This window comes from Bubalus bubalis, chromosome 21 (genome assembly GCF_019923935.1).
Source record: "Bubalus bubalis isolate 160015118507 breed Murrah chromosome 21, NDDB_SH_1, whole genome shotgun sequence".
Lineage (NCBI taxonomy): Eukaryota > Metazoa > Chordata > Mammalia > Artiodactyla > Bovidae > Bubalus > Bubalus bubalis.
The window spans coordinates 22,259,406-22,272,597 of record NC_059177.1 but is presented as its reverse complement, the minus strand read 5'-3'; the positions used below and the strand labels follow the sequence as shown (position 1 = coordinate 22,272,597).

Here is a 13,192-nt window from a genome sequence, read left to right as displayed (position 1 = left end):
AAGATTAGAGTAACTTAAGGCTTCCCTAGTGGCTCAGATGGTAAAGAATCCACTTGCAAAGCAGGAGACCTGGGTTCAATCCCTGGGTTTGGAAGATCCCCTAGAGAGGGAAACGGCTACCCACTCCAGTATTCTTGCCTGGAGAATTCCATGGACAGAGGAGCCTGGCAGGCTACAGTCCATGGGGTCATAAAGAGTCAGACATGCCTAAGCAACTTTTACTTCACAATGCATCAGAAATTAGAAGCATAAATTAGAAAAAGGTATTCTGGATATGCTAAACCTAGGTAAATAAAGAAAACAACAGATAACGGCCAAAGTAATTGAAAAATGAGCCTAACATTGAATGAGAGATGAATCGCAGAATACTGGCAATTGAAAAGAATTTAGGACTCACACTCTTCACTTTAAAGAAACAGATCTGTCAGTGAGAGGGCATGACTTGTTCAGTCATCAAGTTTAACACAGAAATGGGATCACGCCCTTTTCAGTATGGTCCTCTCTCTACCCAAAGAGGATACAAAAGATTATGTGCTGCCATTCTATGCCAAGGTATTCACTCTAAGAGAGAAGGAATGTCACAATTGAAAATTGTTAAATTACTAATGGTTGTCAGCCCTTTCTCCCTAGAGATTCTTGTTAAACAGTGCCCCATCCATCAAGGGTGAATTAAATTCAGCCCTGCTTGAAGACAGAACAAAATGACTTCACCCAGCCCCTTAGGAACTTATGATTTTATGAAAAATCCATAAGCTCTCATCCTTCTAACATACTGATAAACTAGGTAATTACCCTTTTGATGAAAAAGGAACCCTTTTAATATCTATCCTCACTGAATTATGGACTTCAAAATTGAATTGGAGTCTAATAGACATCAAGCACTACTATATACTGGTTCCCAGCAAAGATGAGAGAAAATCTGTTTGATAACAGGGGACTCAGGGACAGTGCTGTCAGAACATCCTTCCTGCCTTCTCTGGTGACTCCTTATTCTAAACATCAAGTCCATTAGGTGCCCTCCTCAGTTTGTGAGACAGTCCCTAACAGAGCAGAAGAGGCATTAGCTGCCCCACCTCAACTGTTCATTGTTTTTAAAATTAATTTCAGCTGAATTAGTCATTCAGTTGAAGTATTGTACAGACTTCTTTGGAGATGCAACTTTCTCCCTTACTACCATGTTGGCTGAGGTCAGAGGGCTCTCTGTCTCACAGCACATCAGTTCCCATACTGCAGTGGACCTGTCCCAGAATTCCAATATTTTGCAATATCCTGACATCAGTCTAAGTCCCTAATCCCTGTTTCCCCCATTACTGACTGAGGTCTTATATCAAAGGACTGATGGAACCACACCATCGGCTCCCCGCTGACTTGTGCCCAGAGCCCACAGTCTGTATGTCTGCCCCATGATCCTCCAGTCTATTGGTGCTGCTCAGTTATCAGTAATGATTCAAAGTAAGCTCTCACCTGCTAGAACCCCATTTCACAGCTAAGACTACTATTCTCACTCCTAGATTTCTTGCCTAACTCCCCATTTTCAGAAAATCAGACCACAGACCTTCAGGTGAGCCTATCCAAGTTATGCTCACAGTTAAGCCCACACTTTTATGAGATCTCTCCATATTAATCCTCTGTGTTTTATTTTTATATAACTGTCAGTTTAAAGATATATAATCTGTAAATCTTTACCTTCTGGACATTGACATTGGAAAACTTTATTATTTTTAGTTAACATACAACATAGAGTGACAAACGTAGCCTCAAAAAGTTGAACAAATTTTGCCCTTGAGAGTTCTTACATACTTTTCATATTCAGTACCCAAGGACACTTCTTTCCTCTGTCTGTGAACATGGAGTACAGCAAAGTTACATTAGCTAATAAAAGCACTCTGCTGACAAAAGACACTTTTGAAAAGTCACTCGAAAAGGGAGCACTGTCAATAATAGCTTTATGAAAATAAAATGCCACATCTTTGTAAAGTTAAAACTCTCTGGACTGTGGTAAAAATTCTGGTTAACCCCAAACAATGAAAAGTCTTTTAAGAGCCATGTTTTTCTCAAGTTGGCCTCACCATGCATAACAGCTTGAATATAAATCCAGACTCTTCCAGTCCATTTATCATTGCCTTTCCATGTCATATAGGGATTCCCATGTGAAGGAAAGATCTGCAGAGTTAGATGAAAGGCAGGTTATACTCTGAATACCAAATAGTGGAAATTATAAAAGTCATGATATTGAAACTATTTCTCAGAAGTTAAAATAACAATGAGGTACCATTTTTGCTTATCAGCTAGGCAAGAATGCTGAAATTTTAATCTTGGTTAGAATGCAAGCAAATGGTATTCTCATTCACTGTTACCATGAGAATATATTTGTACAGACATTTGGATAGCATGTATTAAAATATAAAATTCAGATACCCTAAAACTCAGTGATTCCTTTTCAAGATATCCTAGAGAGATACTTGCATATATGCAGCAAAGGACTTTTACAAGGATGCTCATTTATAGCACTGTCTATAAGAGTAAAAATATTGAGATTCACTAAAATGCCCATCATCACGGGAATGGCTACATGTTCATCTGCACAAAAATTGAAAATAATGAAGTAGATTCACATGTACAGTGACCAAGGAAGATATATACATGACAATACAAACAATATAATCCCACATGTACAAAAAATAGAAAAATTTTAAAAATACTTACATATGCAAACATATGACCAAAAAGCACATTTATTTACATATACATAAGAAGGTTGTACAGGAGACAGGGATCAAGACCATCCCCTTGGAAAAGAAATGCAAAAAGCAAAATGGCTGTCTGGGGAGGCCTTACAAATAGCTGTGAAAAGAAGAGAAGAGAAAGGCAAGGGAGAAAAGGAAAGATATAAGCATCTGAATGCAGAGTTCCAAAGAATAGCAAGGAGAGATGAGAAAGCCTTCCTCAGGGATCAATGCAAAGAAATAGAGGAAAACAACAGAATGAGGAAGACTAGAGATCTCTTCAAGAAAATTAGAGATACCAAGGGTACATTTCATGCAAAGATGGATTCCATAAAGGACAGAAATGGTATGGACCTAACAGAAGCAGAAGATATTAAGAAGAGGTGGCAAGAATACACAGAAGAACTGTACAAAAAAGATCTTCACGACCCAGATAATCATGATGGTGTGATCACTCACCTAGAGCCACACATCCTGGAATGTGAAGTCAAGTGGGCCTTAGAAAGCATCACTACGAACAAAGCTAGTGGAGGTGATGGAATTCCAGTTGAGCTCTTTCAAATCCTGAAAGATGATGCTGTGAAAGTGCTGCACTCAATATGTCAGCAAATTTGGAAAACTCAGCAGTGGCCACAGGACTGGAAAAGGTCAGTTTTCATTCCAGTCCCAAAGAAAGGCAATGCCAAAGAATGCTCAAACTACCGTACAATTGCACTCATCTCACACGCTAGTCAAGTAATGCTCAAAATTCTCCAAGCCAGGCTTTAGCAATACGTGAACCATGAACTTCCAGATGTTCAAGTTGGTTTTAGAAAAGGCAGAGGAACCAGAGAGCAAATTGCCAACATCTGCTGGATCATCGAAAAAGCAACAGAGTTCCAGAAAAACATCTACTTCTGCTTCATTGACTGTGCCAAAGCCTTTGACTGTGTGGATCACAATAAACTGTGGACAATTCTGAAAGAGATGGGAATACCAGACCACCTGACCTGCCTCTTGAGAAATTGTATGCAGGTAAGGAAGCAACAGTTAGAACTGGACATGGAACAACAGACTGGTTCCAAATACGAAAAGGAGTACGTCAAGGTTGTATATTGTCACCCTGCTTATTTAACTTCTATGCAGAGTACATCATGAGAAACGCTGGACTGGAAGAAGCACAAGCTGGAATCAAGATTGCCAGGAGAAATATCAATAACCTCAGATATGCAGATGACACCACCCTTATGGCAGACAGTGAGGAGGAACTAAAAAGCCTCTTGATGAAGGTGAAAGAGGAGAATGAAAAAGTTGGCTTAAATGAAGATCATGGCATCTGGTCCCATCACTTCATGGGAAATAGATGGGGAAACAGTGGAAACAGTGTCAGACTTTATTTTTTTGGGCCCCAAAATCACTGCAGATGGTGACTGCAGCCATGAAATTAAAAGACGCTTACTCCTTGGAAGAAAAATTATGACCAACCTAGATAGCATATTCAAAAGCAGAGACATTACTTTGCCAACAAAGATCTATTTAGTCAAGGCTATGGTTTTTCCAGTGGTCATGTATGGATGTGAGAGTTGGACTGTGAAGAAGGCTGAGTGCCGAAGAATTGATGCTTTTGAACTGTTGTGTTGGAGAAGACACTTGAGAATCCCTTGGACTGCAAGGAGATCCAACCAGTCCATTCTGAAGGAGATCAGCCCTGGGATTTCTTTGGAAGGAATGATGTTAAAGCTGAAACTCCAGTACTTTGGCCACCTCATGCGAAGAGTTGACTCATTGGAAAAGACTCTGATTCTGGGAGGGATTGGGGGCAGGGGGAGAAGGGGACGACAGAGGATGAGATGGCTGGATGGCATCACTGACTCGATGGACGTGAGTCTGAGTGAACTCCAGGAGTTGGTGATGGACAGGGAGGCCTGGCGTGCTGCGATTCATGGGGTCGCAAAAAGCCGGACACAACTGAGTGATTGAACTGAACTGAAAGAAGGTTGTAAAGAAAATATTAATGAATAAAATATCTAATAAGGTACTTATTTTTGTTGTTTAGCCATTAAGTCATGTCCAGCTGTTTACAACCCCATGGACTACAGCACTCCATGCTTCCCTGTCCTTCATTATGCTCAACTCATGTTCATTGAGTCAGTGATACTTATATTTATATTATATAGGTACTCATATTCAATATAGAAAGAATGCTTATAACTCAATAAAAAGACCAATTTAAAAACTTTAGACAAAGGATTGGAATAGATGTTTCTCCAAAGAGGAAACAAATATGGCAATAAATACATGAAAGATTTTCAAGATCATTCGTCATTATGGAAATAAAAGTCAAAATCACAATGAGGTATCATGACACACTCACAACAGTGGGTATGATAAAAAAGACAGATAAGAATAAGTGTTGACAAGGATGTAGAAAAGTCGTTGTCTTCATACATTCCTGGTAGAATATGTGAAATGGGACAGCTGCTATGGAAAACAGTTTAGCAGTTCCTCTAAATGTTAAATATGGAGTTACCATATTATCTAGCAATTCTACTCCTAGGTACATATCCAAGAAAAATGAAAACATATGTCTACATAAAAAGTTGTACAGGGATGTTCATGAAATATTATTCACAAAAGCCAAAAACAGGAAACAACCCAATGTCTACCAAATGATGAACAGATAAACAAAACATGGTATATACATAAATAGAAAATTATTCTCTCATAAAAAAGAATGAAGTACTAACACATGCTACAAAAAGGATGAATCTTGAGAACATCATTCTAAATGACAGAAGTAAAGCATGAAAGGTTTATCGCATGATTACATTTATGTGAAATATCCAGAGTAGGCAAATCCATAGAGACAGAAAGTAGATTAGTGGTTGCCAGGGGCTGGACTTACTAATACAGTGTTTATAATGTTCTAAAATTAGATAATGGTGATGGTTGTACAACTCTGAGAAAATGCTAAGAGCCACTGAGTTGGTCATTCTAAAAGAGTGAATTTTATGGTATATGGATTTTAACTCAATATAGGTATTATTAAAAGTAAATAATTTTGAAAAATCTTGAAGAGTACTTATCAAGCTAATAACAGTAATTTTCTTTGGGTAAGGGAATTAATATATTTTTTAATAAGAAGAATGAATTTTCATATTTATTACCCTGTAATTTAAAATATATTGAAAAATTCCTAAGTACTACACAAAATGGTGTTACATATAAGAGAAATGCATAGTACTATGTTTTATCCTTCCTGATTTACCACTGAAGGAGAGATATTCATTGTAGAAAATATGCTCTTTTCTAGGCACCGGGTATATAAAAATGAAAAAGTCATGTCCCTTTTCTTCCAGGAACTTATGGTGCATAAAAGAGTAGAGATAGGTATGCAGCCAGTTGTTAAATAGTGTGCTAGATGCTGCAGTAACAGCATGTACATCTAGCAATGAAAGTACAAGGCCAGGGACCCAGGGGAGAAAACCTGAACTTCAGAAGATAAGCAGAAGTTAGCCAAGGAGAGCAGAGGTGAGGGCAGACAGGCAATGAGAACAGCATGGCAAAGCCTTCATGGGTGCTGGGGCCTGGGGATGTTCAGAGAACTGTGGACATCGGCAGCTGTGGTGTGAATAGATGCTTTATGGGAGAGATTCTTGCCAATGGAAGGGCAGGCTGGAGTCAGACCAAGTCAGACCAAGAAGGACTGAAAACCGTGCCCTGCTAAGGAGTCAGGGCACTGTGCTGTAGGCAACAGAAAATGCCAGGGGATGGAGCAGACTGCTGAAGAGACTAGAAAAAGGGAAAACAAGTTAGAGATTCCTGAGTTAACCAGGCTGGAGTGAGGACGGTGAGAGAGAGAGCAGGGCCAAGGGAAGTGAAGAGGGAGGTCAGATTCAAGAAGTATTTCAGAGACAGAATAGGCAGGACTCAGGGACTCACTGGTGTAGGAGGGGAAAGGGGCAGTGACAATGACTTCCAGAAACCATTAGCTGTCAGAGCACATTTGAAAGATTCTAGTCAGACTTGCTTGCCCCTCAGAAAATAAAATGGAGATGAAAGTAAGGACTTCCTATCCAATAAGAGAAAATATGCCCTGTACTTTGTCAGTCTCTGGATAGATAGACTCTCTTGAGCTCCAGCTGTTGTGACATAATGTGTGGAGGCAAAGAGCATTTGTTCACATGTATCATATTCAAGACATACCAGAGTATGTGCCATGCACTGTGCCAAGTACTTCACATGTACAATTTCTCTGAACCCTCAGGACACCCCTTTTAGAGGTAGAAAATGGAGGCTTACTGAGATTAAGAAACCAAGTTCAAACGCAGGCAGTCTGACTTCAGAGGCCAAAGTTCTTAATCACTATGCTCTCCTGCATCTGACAGAAATACCTCTGAATGTTTGCGTTAAAAGCAGCTTTGCTTATTCACTTCCAACAAAGTCAAGTCAGATTATAAACTCATCCTCTTTTTCTTCTCACAAGACCCAGTGCACACCCAGAGTATTCAACACTTCCTCAGTTGAGATCAAAGCAACATTTCAACCTTCTCAGTGAGTTCCAGGATGTCTACAATGGCCATGTGAGGCAGGTACACCCATCGAGGGGCAGCGCAGCTATAGGATCTGCCAGGTAATCCATGCAAAGCCAAAGTGACTTCCAAAGTCCTTTGGGCTAGTGAAACTACTGGGGATTCAGAGACTCACTAGAGTGCAGGTAGGTATTTTGTTTTTGCTTTTATTTTTACCACCAAACATATATTTCTCTTTCTGCTTACATCACCCAATTTTCCTTTTGCGGACCACAGTTGGTGTGGGCTCAGTATGCATGGTTGGAGCAAATGTACTTCATCTCTTCTTTCAAGGGTAAGATTATGATTTGGGCTTGACCAATCAGAGTACCTTTTCCGTTTTGCCCCAGTAATTGGTTTCAAATTGGTCAAGAGATACAATTCAGTCCGAGACTCAGACCCAGGAAACTTTTTCAAACTGGGAAGAAAAAGTCCTGTTTGGACCTTTTAAGGAAGAATGGCTGAAGCTTCCAGGGACATCAACACAGCCAGACTCTGAGTGAGTAGACAAAACAGGAATGAAGAGTTATAAGACTAAAAGAAAAAGCAAGCTTTGTGTTCCTTAATCAAGTTACTCCTAAAACCTAAGCTGAACAGTTGGTTACACAAACTAATAAATTCCCCTTGATATCTGAGCTATTTTGAATTTCTGACATCTGCAACCAACAACAAAATCACAAGAAAGAGAAACCTAAACATCTGCCTCAGTAACAACTAGAGAGTGCTGAGTGGGCAGCTAGCTAGTCTTCCTGCAAAAGAAACATTCAGAGGAAGCTGCTACTTCTGAGGCATTTACTGCCAAGATGTGCCTGGGAAAAGCAGCTAATGTAAGAGCTGTCACATCTGGAGATGCTCAGCGTTGGCCTTGTAAATAGTACATTACATGGAGCAGCTGTGGGGCATAAGCAACAAAAGAAAAGGTTAAATAATCTCTGCTCACATAGCATGGATCTGCTGTCAGCCCCACTTTCTCACATTCCGGTAAATACAATTTCTTCTCTCCTGACATCTTGCATGAGCATTCTCCCACTCAAATGTCCTTCCAGAACAGCCCAGATGTTTAATCCTAGTCATTTTCAAAACTCTCCTCTAGTTTCACCTCCAATAAGGAATGTCCCCTGGTCATTGCAGCCTTTATGGACATTTTCTTTGAGTCCCTATAGAGCTTACACCTAGTACCTCCTACATGGGATCCAGGAACGAGTTGAGTTTGCATATCTAACTTGGGAAAATATTCCTGAGGCTTGATTTCCACATGTACTGCAAGCCCACAAAGAGGGCACAGAGGAAGAATTTGCATTAATTGCCAAATCTAAGAGGACTAGATTTTAATATTGCAAAGAAAAAACAACAGGGTCTCTAATATTCTACAACTTTATGTTTCTATAGAAAAAGAAGTTCCTGGGGAAAAACAAGTGCTCCTCATGAGCCAATGGCATTTATTTTTACAGAAGTATAAAAACACTCCTACAACTTATATGAAATCAGAAAAGCTAAATAGCTAAATTTAGAAATTTAGAAAAATTCAGAAAAGCTGAATAGCTAAAGAAATCTTAAGAAAGAAGAACAAAGTGTGAGGCATCATAATCCTTGATTTCAAGATATACAGGAGGGAGGAGGGTTCAGGATGGGGAACACATGTATACCTGTGGTGGATTCATTTCGATATTTGGCAAAACTAATACAATATTGTAAAGTTTAAAAATAAAATAAAATTAAAAAAATAATAAAGATATGGTAATAAAAACAGTATGGTTCTGGCATAAAAAGAGCCAAAATAGACCTATGGAACACAATCAAGAGATTAGTCTACTAATATATTGTCTACTAATATTTGACAAGGAGCTAGAATATTCAATGGAGAAAAGATAGTCTCTTTGATAAATGATACTGAGATAATTGGATATTCACATGCAAAAAAATGAAATCGGACCTTTATCTTATACCAGTCACAAAAATTAACTTGAAATGAATTAAAGACATTCTGACTCTATGACTATTCAGAGTATAACATCAGGATTTCAGCTTCCCTCACTAAATACCTAATGATAAAAACCCCTTCATGTATTATTGATAAGAGCAGCTAAGTAGACAAATAACAAAAATCTCCTGCCACTTCAAAAGAAAATGAAGAAAATGTGAGTAAATACAAAATCAACTCATCAGATGTATTTTAAAATCACAGCTGTTAGAAGGAAACTCAAGAAACTGTTTCATTCTGCTGGCTTTATGCTGATCAGATATTGCTCTATCCATGTGAGTATAAAGGAAGCCCCAGAAGGGTAAAAGGTGAGCCTTTTGGCAAACAACTGATTAGCACCAAGAAGCAACACGAAGTTAGATTTTTTCCAGTATTCTCATCAGACCTCTTCCCATTGCACCAAGCTGCTCCTCCTCTAAAAACAATTCTGTTTGGAGCATTACTTGTCATTCCTATATCCATTGTCAGACATGACTGGAGCGACTTAGCACACACGCACGTATCCACTGTACATTTGTTAAGCACGATGTTTGCCAGGCAGTATAACAGATAGTAAGTATACAAAAAGAAAACAATACCTAGTCTTAGCACTTGAAAAACTCATAATCCAGCAAGGAAAATGCAACATAAACAATGAGCTATACAGTAACTGCATAGCAAAATCAGTAAAGTGAACAGGGAAGAGAGAGCAATAAATTCTACAGAGAAAGAGGGAAGATGTTTTTGTTGTCATTTGGTTATTAAGTCACATCCAGCTCTTTTGTGACCCCATGAACTGTAGTCCACCAGGCTCCTCTGTCCATGGGATTTCCCAAACAAGAATACTGGAGTGGGTTTCCATTTCCTCCACCAGGGGATCTTCTCAAACCAGGGATCAAATCTATGTCTCCTGCATTGGCAGGCAGATTTTTTTTAGCCCTGCTGCTGCTGCTGCTGCTAAGTCACTTCAGTTGTGTCCGACTCTGTGTGACCCCATAGACGGCAGCCTACCAGGCTCCCCTGTCCCTGGGATTCTCCAGGCAAGAATACTGGAGTGAGTTGCCATTACCTTCTCCAATGCATGAAAGTGAAAAGTGAAAGTGAAGTCACTCAGTCGTGTCCAACTCTTAGAGAACTCATGGACTGCAGCCTACCAGGCTTTTCCAGTCAAGAGTACTGGAGTGGGGTGCCATTGCCTTCTCCCTTTTAGCCCTGAGCGGTACCTGGAAAGCCCAGGGAAGTTTTTACACAGGGGTTAAGCCCCAAAGGATGGGTATGAGTTTTTCCAGGCAGAAGGAACCATGAGAAAAAAGGCATGGGTGTGAATGGCATGTATGAGAAACAGCAAAAATGACACATGAACATTCCACATTATGGGCAAGACAGTCTTTGCTTATACACAAACCTAATAAGATAAAACATCCTCACAGCTGTGCCATGTAAGGTATTTCTACCTTCCAGAGGCCTTCTAAAGGGCATGACCATGTCCCACTTGCTTTTATCCAAGCCATGCTCACTGTCAGGAAAGGCCTTCCTCTTTTCCTCCATACCTATGACCCACTGTCCTTCCTGGCAGATATCGAACATTACCACTTCTGCAAACTCGGAGGAGTTTATTATTCCTTTCTGTGTGTTCCAATCCCTAGACCTCTTGCTAAAGAGCATTTTATTTATTTGTATACATACATGTCAATCTTCTTAACAAGTCTGGTGAAGGTCTCAAAAACAACAGAACTTTAGATAATTGTATGTTTGATAGATGTGAAAGAATGAATGACTTTTTAGATAAAAATCTAGGGGCTACAGGTGATAGAGAAAAAACATGCATAAGACAAGTCCTCAAGGGAAACAGGCACATTTATAGCTCATAAGTAGAAGAATAATTTTCAGAATTGAATCCCCCAGGGAAACATTTCCATTCAAATGAAGTCCTAACTGTTATCCAAAGATTTTCACATGCAACTGCTTTGGCATTGATTTAAAATTCTGCCTAGACAGAGTCATAAACTCAGATCTTGTTAGATCCTTAGAACCCATAAAGAGTCGTTGGCAAAGGTAGATTTTCATGTATAATTTAGACATGTTAAACACAAGTGTAAGGGGGAGAAAATGACTATCTGGTTTTTCTTTCATCACAGGGCATGTGATCATTATAAAGGTGTTAAACTCTTTGCTAAGTGTGAAAATGAGAGGAAATGAGGCTATTGACAAAAAATGCAATCGGATAGTAAATGAAAATTAATGCTGCACGAAACCTCATCTTCTCAGCCTCCTTGTCTCAATGTGTTATTCTCATGAATTAGGGTGAAGCACAGCCACCACTCCTAAAAGTAAAGATTTTATTAAACTTTATTAAGTGCCAAAATCCCCGCAGACATTGCCTCTCCTTTGACCTGCTCAAGCTACTCAGTCCTGGGGTTAAAGAAACATCTCATTATAGCACCTGATGTCAGCAGTTATTAAACTGCTTTGCTGCTCAAAATGGAAAAATACCCAGGATACCCTTTTACATAACCCTCTTCTCTTTGCAGTGTAACAGCAGAAACGGTAGTGCCTGGAATTGCCATTAATAATAATTTCAAAAACTTGGTCATTCCTTGGATGTCTTTGAGTTAATGGGAAAGAAGCTACTACCTGTCAGGTAAAATGCCACATACCACTAAGAGAGGAGTGACAGGTAGATGACAGATAGCGTGCTGATCTTCTCAGACTTACAGACTGGGAGGCCTAAGACACAGAAGTTTGTTTTCTCACAGTTTTGGAGACTGGAAGTTTAAGATCAAGGTGTCAAAGGGTTGGTGTCTCGTGAGGCTATTCTCCCTGGCTTGCAGGTGGCTACCTTCTCACTATGTCCCACATGGCCTTTCCTCTGTGCTCACTCCTATGTCTTTTCCTCTGCTTATAAAGACACCAGTCCCATGGGATTAGGGCCTCACCCTTATTATTTCATTTAACCTTAACCACCTCCCTAAAGAAGCTATATGTAAATACAGCCACACTGGAGGTTAAGTCTTCAACATATGAATTTAGAGCAGGGGCACACAGTTCAGTTTGGGATATCTAGATAGATAGACAGGCAGGTGACTAGAAGGATGGAGGCAGGAAGGGGAGAAGGGAGGGAGGAAAGGAGGGAGGAAGGGAGGGAGGAGGGGAGGGAGGAGGGGAGGAAGACAGAGGGGAAGGAAGGAAGGGAGACACTAACCTGCTCGAGAAGGAAGATTAGGATCCGATTTAAGTTTCCAACACTGCATACATACACACACACGGACACATACCCTTGCACATACATGAGCCACAATACAATACACTAATCAAACATTCCACAAATACTTACTAAGAACTCTGTCATTAGCACTTAGGTGTTATTGAGTGTGTTAACTGAATTTCTAGTTGAAGATGCTTATACTCTAATATAGAAAAAATAGTCTATGCATTAAGAAACTTGTTCTTTTGTGAAGAAAGAAATGGCAATCCACTTCAGTATTTGTGCCTGGAGAGTCTCATGAACAGAGGAACCTGGCAGGCTACAGTTCCTGGGGTCACAAAAGAGTTGGGCTTGACTTAGCAAGTAAACAACAAGGGAAGTCCCTAGCCTACAAAATAACTCCTAAAAATTCTAGTCCCTTGTTCTTTATTACAATAGGAGTGTACTTAAGAGACTGTATATATTATTTTTGTTACATCACACCAGACTTCTAAAAGACAAAATATAAAGGATATCACTAAAACTTAATTTACTTTAAAATTGTGAAAAGTCTCTCGTTTGACATTATTTAAAATCTACTAACAAAAATAAAACATATTTGGCCAAAAAAATGAAAGTTGTTCTTAGCCTCTATTGCTGAAAGGATCTCTGTGGGATTTTTTTTTAAAAAAACGCATATCCTATAATCAAATCTTCTGAATCTAAATAGCCTGAGGAGGACCCTGGGCATCTATATATATTTTTAAATCTC

General features: G+C 39.5%; 1 long non-coding RNA gene across 2 annotated transcripts in view; it reads right to left on the bottom strand.

Moving 5' to 3' along the window:
• Positions 1–1,687: 1,687 nt before the first annotated feature.
• The window catches only part of LOC102411250, a 303,056-nt gene continuing 291,551 nt past the window's right edge, over positions 1,688–13,192 (bottom strand). For both annotated transcript variants that reach the window (XR_003105552.2, XR_328933.3), the window contains one exon: positions 1,688–2,163. This is a non-coding gene — a long non-coding RNA (uncharacterized LOC102411250). The remainder of the gene's footprint in view (positions 2,164–13,192) is intronic.